Genomic DNA, 8,155 nt, shown 5'->3' with positions numbered 1-8,155 from the left:
GGATCCGTGGTGGTGGAAAATGGGCACTGGTGGAGGGATAGGTACTCGATCATTGTATAACTGAAACCCAAGCACAAAAATCTGTAAGTCTACAACTGTACCTCCTGGTGTTTCACTAATAAAAATTTTAAAAAAAAGAAGAAGAAGAAGCTGCTTGACGTTTACTCCTCGCTGGGGGTGGCAGAGGCTGCATTTTCCCAGCTGCATCATCAACCCTCCTCCCAGTGCGGGGGGCTCTATTTCCACAGCATCCCCCAGGCCCGCACAGGAGGCTCTGGGCAGGGAGAAGGGTCTCAGGTTTTGCATCATTGTGGTCAGGGCAGGCAGCTCTGGTCACCCCTACCAAGGTCCACCTGCCTGAGACCTGATGAACGGAGTGGGGGGGGGTGTCATGTTGGGGATGTTTGGGAACGTCCTGGCTGTCGGTCACTTCCAGAATGCTCCTGGTGAATGTGGGTCAAGGTTCCCCGAGGCCCAAAGGGGCCCAAGCTGGCCTGGTTGCTGAGTGCGGGGCCCAGTGCCAGGCTCCCAACTTTGCATCTGCTGTGTGTGCCTGAGCAACTCACTTCACTTCTCTGGGCCCAGGACTATTTTTTGGGAGGGGTCACACTTGGCGATGCTCAGGGGCTACTCCAGGCTCTTCACTCAGGAGTCACTCCTGGCGATGCTCGGGGGACCATACGGGATGCCGGAGATTGAGCCCGGATCGGCCGCGTGCAAGGCAAATGCTCTACCCACTGTGCTATCACTCCGTGCCCAGGACTATTCCGTTTGAAGGGAAGAGGCAAGTTTCCAGGTAGGTGTCCTAGAACAACTTACCTCTTCATTTTCTCCTGGAGAAATGCACTTATTTTGCCCAAAAGGACCAGCATAGTGGGGGGAATAAAACATTTATTGGTGGGTGCTCTGATTCTTGGCAGCTCCCAGCAGGCGGTTTAAACGCAGGGTGGAGAAGCCAGCCGGAGGATTCCTCGAGATAAAAGGGTGTCGGCATCTCATCGGCTCCCCATTGGCCTGGCGGGGACCTGCCTGCCAGCCTCAGCGCAGTGGCCAGAGGCTCAGGGCTTGGGCTGCCCTGCTAGGTCGCTCACCGGGGCTGAGCAGAGAGGCTGAGGGAGACTTTGGGTTCATGTCGTCATGTGGCTGTAAGGCCTGGGATGAATCTGTGAGATTCCGTTTCCTCGTGCTGGAAAGGGGAGGAAACATCCCCTGGTGATCACTGCAAAGGACTGAGTGGCTGGTGAGTGGAAGCCATGCAGGCCCGGAGCAGCAGGCCCAGGTGAGGAGAGAACGGGCTTGGTTCTGGGTTTCTCATCGATTCCTGCCCTTTCCTCTGCACTGGGGGCTCATGGAGGGCTGCACGCTGCATGCTGCAGCTGCGGCTCACACACACACACACACACACACACACACACACACACGCACGCACGAAGAGTCCTGTGGATCCTGCACTTTGCTGTCACCTGATGACACAAAGGGCAGTGGCCCTGGGGGAGCATTGTGAGTGGAAAGGGGGCAGCAGCTGACTGTGCCTGTCCTTCGCATGATACACTTTCAGTTTGGGGGGTTTGCCTTTGCCTTTTAATTGAGGAGGAGTTTTTGTTAGCACTGTAGCATTGTCCTCCCGTTGTTCATCGATTTGCTCGAGCGGGCACCAGTAATGTCTCCATTGTGGGACTTGTTATATTGAATACAAGTGTTTGGCATATCGAATACGTCACGGGGAGCTTGCCAGGCTCTGCCATGCAGGCGAGATACTCTTGGTAGCTTGTCAGGCTCTCTGAGAGGGGCAGAGGAATCGAACCCAGGTTGGCCAGGTTGGCCTCGTGCAAGGCAAACGCCCTACCGCTGTGCTATTGCTCCAGTGATAAACACTAAAGTGGTAGAAAAAGTAGTTTTTAAAATACTGTTTTCCTTTTTATAAGACGTAACAACTGGAGCTTTAAGAATAACAAAGTGAGCTGGAGGGAGGGCAAAAGTGGCAAGAGTGTGTGCTTTCTGTGAGAAAGGCCCTCCATGAGTACCACAGGAAGTGACTCCCAAGCACTGTGAGGCAGGAGTAAAACCCAGCACCACCCGTTTTTTTTTATTAAAGCAAGTGGTTAGAGAGATAATTCATGGGTTAAGATACTATATATGCATGTGGCCAACCCTGGTTGGATTCCCAGCACCAAAGAAAAACCAACAGCTGGGGGTATGGTGCCGCCAGCAGGTCAATCTGTACCTGTGAGGCAGTGCAACAGCAGCCTGATAGCACCTTCAGACTTCCAGATACCCCAAAAATGCTGCTGTGCCTTTGGCCAGACCCCAAAAACTTGGGGGCAAAGTTTACCAAGAAAGTAAACGGCCAAAAGTTAGGTATGTGGGAGACACACCCACAAATCACCTCTGGCTCAGCTATATAATTGGAGGCATGGCCTCTCTGGTTCCTGATCGAACTGCTTAACGGCCATGATCCCAGAGACTCAGAAGCAAATCTTGAAATCCAATGGCTTTTGGCAGAAATGCGTCCAGTCCCTGTAGTAGGTTACCAGTGCCAGGCCACCGTAGGTGGGAATAGGTTTCGTACCATGGCCTGTTCTCCCTGTGTCCTGATAGCTGTCATCCTCCAGAGACCACTGGACAGTCAGGTTTGGGCCAGCAGTGACGAGACATGTGGAGCCTCATGGGATGGGGGTGGAGCCGGCCCTTTCCTCCCCACCCCAATGAGACCCCAAGTCGCCACCCATGAATGGCCTCTCTGGCTCCTGATCAAGCTGCTTAACAGCCATGATCCCAGAGACTCAGAAACAAATCTTGAAATCCAGCGACTTTTGGAAGAAATGCGTCCAGACCACACAGTAGGTTACTGTCACTGGGCCACCCCAGCGGGGAAAGGATGCTATCCCTCCACCTGCTCTCCCTTGGCGGCTTGATGGCTGCCATCTGCCAGAGGCCATTGGACAGTCAGGTTTGGGCCCTCAGAGACATGCGGGGCCTCATGGGATGGGGGTGGAGCCGGCCCTTTCCTCCCCATCCCAACGAGACCCTGAGTCACTGCCAATGAACTGCCTCTCTGGCTCCTGATCAAGTTGCTTAACGGCCATGATCCCAGAGACTCAGGAACAAATCTCAGAACCCAACAGGTTTTGGCAAGAAATCCCTCCAGATTTAATTGTTAAAATTTTGGAATTTCAAAATCACACAGCCACTACTGCAACCGCGCGGCATCATATGTTATTCATAACCAGCAATAGAAAACAAATTGTCTTCGGTTGCCTTTTTGGCAGATCTGAGTGTTGGGGTAAAATCCCAAATACTAATGATGGGTCTGGTGTCAAAATACTGAGTGTGATAAAAGTAGAGAGAGAGTAATTTGGAAATCATCTACCCTACAGGTAGGGGGAGGGTGTGGGATGGGGGAATACTGGGGTTTTTGGTGGTGGAGAATGGGCACTGGTGAAGGTATGGGTGTTTCATTGTATGACCATGACTTAAAGCTTTGTAACTGCTCTCACGGTGATTCAATAAATAAAATTATACAAAATGGGGGGGGGGAGTAAGGTGGAGTGGTGTTCATGCACAATTCAATCAGCCTAATCAGTGGCTGAATAAATAGCAGTACTCCTAAAAAAAAAACAAACCCAACAACCAACAGTGTAAAACCATATCTGCAAATAATAGTACAGCAAAGATGAAAGGTATGGCATAGTTTGAGAGAGTGTTTTGAAAGCAGGGACAAGATGAAGGAGAATGTTAAAAAAATACCAAGCACTTCTGAGTTTTTGTTAAAAGTAGGAAAAATGGGAGTCTTTCTCATTCGGGTAAAAGGTGCTTAACAGCTTTGAGCTTTCTATTTCTTCCTTCCTTCCTTCCTTCCTTCCTTCCTTCCTTCCTTCCTTCCTCCTTCCTTCCTTCCTTCCTTCCTTCCTTCCTTCCTTCCTCTTTCCTTCCTTCCTTCCTTCCTTCCTTCCTTCCTTCCTTCCTTCTTCCCTCTCTTTCTTTCTCTCTTTCCTCCTTCCCCTTCCTTCCTTCCTTCCTTCTTCCCTCTCTTTCTTTCTCTCTTTCCTCCTTCCTCTTCCTTCCTTCCTTCCCTCCCTCCCGCCCTCCCTCCTTTCTTTCTTTCTTTCTTTCTTTCTTTCTTTCTTTCTTTCTTTCCTCCTTCCTTTCTCACCCTTTCTTTCCTCCTTCCTTTTTCTTTATTTCCTCCTTCTTTTCTTCCTTCCTTTCTCTCTCCCTCCTTCCCCTTTTCTTTCTTTCCTCCTTCCTCTTTCTTTCTCTCTTTCCTTCCTCCCTCCTTTCTTTCTTTCCTGCTTTCTTTCTTTCTTTCTTTCTTTCTTTCTTTCTTTCTTTCTTTCTTTCTTTCTTTCCTCCTTCCTCTTTCTTTCTTTCTTTCTTTCTTTCTTTCTTTCTTTCTTTCTTTCTTCTTTCCTCCTTCCTTTCTCCCTCCCTCACCCTTTCTTTCCTCCTTCCTTTTTCTTTATTTCCTCCTTCTTTACTTCCTTTCTTTCTCTCTCTCCCTCCTTCCCCTTCTCTTTCTTTCCTCCTTCCTTTCTTTCTCTCTTTCCTTCCTCCCTCTTTTCTTTCTTTCTTCCTTTCTATTTTTTAGGGCACCCCTAGCAATGCTCAGGGATTTCTCCTGGCTCTGCACTCAGGCAGTGCTTGGGAGACCAAATAGGCCGCCAGGGATCAGCCCCAGGTAAGTGCATACAAGGCAAGAGCCCCACCTACTCTACTATCACTCCGGAATCTTGTTTGTATATTTTATGCCTCCAGTTTATACTAGGTGAATTAGAAGAGAGTTAACATTGTTGCTCTGCCCTCATGCTCCCCCTAGCAATACCTGTGCTGCATGCTGGGGCATGTGGGTCATTTTGCATGCAGGCTGGGGTGGGTTGAATAGTGACCCCCACATGGATACACATGGGTGTCGGAAACTGAGAACATGATCTTATTGCACAAAAGGAGTTTGCAGGTGCAATTAAAGATCTTGAGGTAAGATAAGCCTGGGTTACCCCAATGGGGCCAGGGTGGGGGTGGTGGCAATCCAGTGACAAGCATCCCCATCAGGGACAGAAGAGGAACACCCGCCCGACCTGTGTGGGGAACATCATAGGGCACTTCCATGGCCACAGACCCCCAAATGCCCAGAGCCAGGACAGGGGGGAAGAAGAGGAAAGATTCTTCAGGGAGGGCTTCAGTCCAGCCCTCTGTTTTCATGGTCAGTTTGATTTTTCCCCTTCAATTCTTTTTTCTTCCAAAATTTTACTTAGACCCCTTAGTTTACAACGTTGTTCATACTAGCACATCAGGTCTACCGTGTCTCCATACCACACCGGACACAGTGTCGTGGACATCCACCAATGACCATCTCCCCCCCCCCCACCCCCGCCTCCCAGCCCTTGGGCAGATGCAGCGCTGCAGGCTGACTCAGGGCCTGTTAGATTGACCAATTGTTGTTCCCTTACTGTTTCTTTTCACTCCCCAGAGGAGAGACATCATTCTATATATCATTCATTCATTCTCAGCACAACACCCTCTAGATCAATCCACATGTGGAAGTGAGTTGCAGGATTTTATCTTTTTTATTTATTTATTTGGCTTTTTGGGTCACACGCAGTGATGCTCAGGTGTGTTACTCCTGGCTCTGCACTCAGGAATCACTTCCGGTTGTGCTCAGGGGACCATATGGGATGTCGGGGATCCAACCCAGGTTGGCCGGGTGCAAGGCAAACGCCCTACCTGCTGTGCTATTGCTCCTGTCCCCTCTTTTTTTTAATTGATTAAGCTATTGAATTGGCATGAACTCCACGTTACTTTTTTATTTAATTGTATAACGGTGAGATATAGTTACAACTTTTTTATGTTTGAGATTCAGTCATACAATGATGGAACACCATCCCTCCACCAGTGCACATTTTTCACCACCAATGTCCCAAGTATTCCCCCCACCACACATCGCAGTCTTCACCCTGACTCTATGGCAGACAATTTCCCCAGTACTTTCTAATTTGGGGCATTATGTTTTGCTCGAATTTTCATACCACCATTCAAGCCTACCTGCCAGGGACAAACACTAGATAATATATTTTCCATAGCTCATTTTGAATATCATGAGAGCTCATGTGGCCACGAATATAAATGTAAATTTCTAGATTGTAAATTATTGGGTTCCAGAGACATCTCTGTATGGCACTAATTCATTTTGGGTTTCAATTAGAAGTCTCTGGGTCAGGACAGTTGGTGCTGTAAAGTGGCGTCTGCAGGCAAATTGTGGGCATGACAGCCAGTCTTCTGGGTGAGTGGGGACCTGGGAAGAGACAGTCCATGTCCTCTGCCTCCATGCAGCCTGGAGATTTAGTCCTGAACCCACATACCTTGGCCTTGCTTGTGGAAGCTCTTGGTCACAGGGATTCCATCTGGAGTAGGTGGGGAGACTGCACCTGCTCCATCTGGGGTGCCCCTGTGATATTGGCTCGGTATGGGGTCTCAAGAGATCTCTGGTGCTGTAGTGTCTTCTGGGACTCGTTGCTGCTGCTATGTCTCTGAACCAGGCCTGTTAGCGTGCCAAGATGGTGCCCGGAGGCAAATTGTGGACATGACAGCCCGTTTTCTGGGCAGGCAGGGACTCGGGGAGGGACATCCCAGATCCTCTGCTGCCATGTGACCTGGAGATTTAGTCCTAGAGCTCACAAACCTAGGACCTTGCTTGTGGAAGCTCTTGGCCACTGGGATTCCATCTGAAATAGGCGGGGAGACTGCACCTGCTCCATCTGGGGTGCCCTGACGGCTTGGTATGGGGCCCAGAGAGATCTTCGGCATTGTGGTGTCATCCAGGACTTGCCTCTGTGTCTCTGGGTCAGGGTTGTTGGTTCGCTAAGATCCACATTACAAAATTTTCAGCAGATTATATCTTAGTGAGTTCCATCCTGAGACGGTGGAGTCAGGCTTGGGGTATGGCAGCAATTTTGGATTGTGGAAGCAAGTGGCTGCCAGGGATTCTGCTCGGCGGGGCATGCATAGGCCCACCTGCCCCTCCAATTCTCTCCAGTCTGCTCAGCCATGTATGGGTCTGAGTTTAACTGTGGCTTTTGATCTCTCTTGAGATTTATTTAGGGGTCTCTGAAGCGAGGCTGGTAGTAGAGTTTACTGGGTGGTGCTGGAGTTGGTTCATTAATGTCAGTGCTTCCATGTGTATTGGGAAGTGGAGGAGGTAGATCATGCCAACTATGAGAAAGCCTGGAGATTTCCAGGGCAAAACCTGCATACCAGAATTTTCAGCAGATTATATCTTGGTGAGGTTCGTCCTGAGATGGGGGAGTCAGGCCTGTCCCCTCTTTTTAATTTTTTTTGTTTATTTTTGTTAAACCCAGAGATGCTGGGTTTATTTCCAGCTCTGCATTCAGGAATCATTCCTGGTGGGACTCAGGGGACCATATTGGGTGCCATTGATTAATTCTGAGACAGCCACGGGCAAGACAAGTGCCCTATCCTTTTTAACTGTTCCTCTGGCCCCAGGGTCCCCTCCTTTTCATAGCTTACTAGTATTTCATTGATTTCATAGTCCTACTACTCTCCAGAACCTTGAGGCTGCCTATTTCTGGTTTTTCCTCCCACTTCCTGGGGAGGGGAATGCTCAGGGATGGTTCCTGGCTCTGCACTCAGAAGTGACCCCTGGCAGTGCTCAGAGGACCAAATATGGGGCTGGAAATTGGAACAGGGTCGCGGCTACCTCTCTGCCACAAACCAGACAAACGCTTTCCCTCCTGCGCTACCTCTCTGGAACCACGTTCCTGGTGTTCTAAGTCACCAATTTGGAGTGATTTGTTACAGCCGCCGCAGGAGACTAACCGAAGTTGGCTTTGGCTCCGAAACCCTCTCTGGAGTGATCCACCTGCTCCTCTCTGGCCTCCGAGTTCACTCCCCCCAGGCCCTGCGACTGCCAGAATGAAGTTACTAAAACACACGCCCGTGTCACACTGCCGTTTGAAGCCCGCATCAGCGTCAGCGCTCTGTTCCAAGTGACAGAAAACTGAACCCGAGCTGGCTGACACAGAAAGGAATGGATTGGCTCAGGCGGCCAGAAGGGCCAGCGGCGAGGGTCCGCTTCATCTCGGCTGGACACGCAGCTCCCGCCGTGTCAGTGGAACACGTCCTGCTCAGTGGTGCTGCCGTC

The sequence above is a fragment of the Sorex fumeus genome, unplaced genomic scaffold, assembly GCF_029834395.1.
Source record: "Sorex fumeus unplaced genomic scaffold, SorFum_2.1 ptg000129l, whole genome shotgun sequence".
NCBI lineage: Eukaryota > Metazoa > Chordata > Mammalia > Eulipotyphla > Soricidae > Sorex > Sorex fumeus.
Note: the sequence above shows the minus strand (reverse complement) of the source record.